Consider the following 2,500-nt stretch of genomic DNA (forward strand, 5'->3'; position numbering starts at 1 on the left):
GCTGGTTGAGACACGGTGGGCGCAGTGTTGGAATCGGCAGCGCCGACGAAATCGGCAAAGTCGGCAGAATCGGCAGCGGGTGCTGGCGATGAGTCTGGACGATTTATAGTCCAGGGCTTGATGGAAAAGACTGTTGGTCCAGACAATGGGGCAGTGGCAGCGCGGATTTGTGCAGCTGCAGGTTCGTCGGGGAAAATCGGCAGCGCAGATTTTTCGACGAACAGGGGCTGGGCGCTGGACTGGCCGGGCCAGGCAGGAAAATTCGTCAGGGGGCCACGCTGACGAAAACAGGGGCTGCGGAGTGGAAAATCGGCAGCGCAGATTTTTCGACGAACAGGGGCTGGACCGGCCGGGCCAGGCAGGAAAATTCGTCAGGGGGGCACGCTGACGAAAAGAGGGGCTGCCGCGTGGAAAATCGGCAGCGCAGATTTTTCGACGAACAGGGGCTGGACTGGCCGGGCCAGGCAGGAAAATTCGTCAGGGGGGCACGCTGACGAAAAGAGGGGCTGCCGCGTGGAAAATCGGCAGCGCAGATTTTTCGACGAACAGGGGCTGGACGCTGGACTGGGCCAGGCAGGAAAATTCGTCAGGGGGCACGCTGACGAAAAGAGGGGCTGCCGCGTGGAAAATCGGCAGCGCAGATTTTTCGACGAACATTCGTCAGGGGGGCACGCTGACGAAAAGAGGGGCTGCCGCGTGGAAAATCGGCAGCGCAGATTTTTCGACGAACATTCGTCAGGGGGGCACGCTGAGGAAAACAGGGGCTGCCGCGTGGAAAATCGGCAGCGCAGATTTTTCGACGAACAGGGGCTGGATGCTGGACCGGCCGGGCCAGGCAGGAAAATTCGTCAGGGGGGCACGCTGACGAAAAGAGGGGCTGCCGCGTGGAAAATCGGCAGCGCAGATTTTTCGACGAACAGGGGCTGGATGCTGGACCGGCCGGGCCAGGCAGGAAAATTCGTCAGGGGGGCACGCTGACGAAAAGAGGGGCTGCCGCGTGGAAAATCGGCAGCGCAGATTTTTCGACGAACAGGGGCTGGACGCTGGACTGGGCCAGGCAGGAAAATTCGTCAGGGGGCACGCTGACGAAAAGAGGGGCTGCCGCGTGGAAAATCGGCAGCGCAGATTTTTCGACGAACATTCGTCAGGGGGGCACGCTGACGAAAAGAGGGGCTGCCGCGTGGAAAATCGGCAGCGCAGATTTTTCGACGAACATTCGTCAGGGGGGCACGCTGAGGAAAACAGGGGCTGCCGCGTGGAAAATCGGCAGCGCAGATTTTTCGACGAACAGGGGCTGGATGCTGGACCGGCCGGGCCAGGCAGGAAAATTCGTCAGGGGGGCACGCTGACGAAAAGAGGGGCTGCCGCGTGGAAAATCGGCAGCGCAGATTTTTCGACGAACAGGGGCTGGACGCTGGACTGGGCCAGGCAGGAAAATTCGTCAGGGGGGCACGCTGACGAAAACAGGGGCTGCCGCGTGGAATGGCAGCCTACACGCAGATGCGAATTCGGCAGCGCACGATGGCTTGAGCAGGTCATGGGTTCGACTTGGCGCGATCTGAAACCTGGACGAGGGACTGTCGACGCTGGACGAGCCAGCGCGGTGGCCTGTCGTGCCCCGTTCAGGGGGGGCCTGCCGCGGAGACAGCCCTCGCGGGCTCGACAGCGCAGGCCAGCGTCCCCGACGTCGCTGGCCGCGGCAGGCGAGCTGCCGGGGTTCCCGCATTCCTACAAGAAAACGTCGTGCTTTCCACATGAAACCAATCCAGTAAAATCAGCCATATTTTTATGAGGCTGCCCACTGAATTTGGGGTCATTCCGGGCCGGTTCCTAGTTTTGCGGATTTACTCGATTTCTAATGGTAGGAAAATTAAAACAAATACTTCCCGACCTCGAAAAATTCTGGGAAAATTAATGAAGGTGGATTGGATTTTTGCCAACCTCTGTGCAAAATTTCAGCTCAAAATACCAAGAAATGAATTTTTTAGAGGGGGGGTGACAGCTGGGACCTAGTAGTGTCTCCCCCTGCCAGAGCTGCAATGACACTTATTGCTCTTTAGGGAGCCACCAGGCCGGCGCCCCTCAAAGACCACACGCGCGCGCGCGCCCGCCCGCGCTGGGCGCTGGGGCGCTGGGGCCTGAGGGCCTGGGGCCCTTGGGGGCCCTTGGGCGCTTGGGCGCGCGCGCGCGGCCCCCGCAGCCATGCCGCGCTGCGCGACGCGCGGACAGCCCCTGCTGGCTTGCTCTCTCGCCCGCGGGGGGGCTGCCTTCGGGCCCTGGCCCCCCGCGTTCTGGCCTGCCCCCTGCGTGGGAGAGGCTAGGCGCTGCAGGGGCCAGCCCGACGTCGCTGGCCGCGGCAGGCGACAGCCCGACATCGCTGGCCGCGGCAGGGGCCAGCCCGACGTCGCTGGCCGCGGCAGGCGACAGCCCCTGCTGGCTTGCTCTCTCGCCCGCGGGGGGGCTGCCTTCGGGCCCTGGCCCCCCGCGTTCTGGCCTGCCC

This window comes from Populus nigra, chromosome 2 (assembly GCF_951802175.1).
Source record: "Populus nigra chromosome 2, ddPopNigr1.1, whole genome shotgun sequence".
Classification (NCBI taxonomy): Eukaryota; Viridiplantae; Streptophyta; class Magnoliopsida; order Malpighiales; family Salicaceae; genus Populus; species Populus nigra.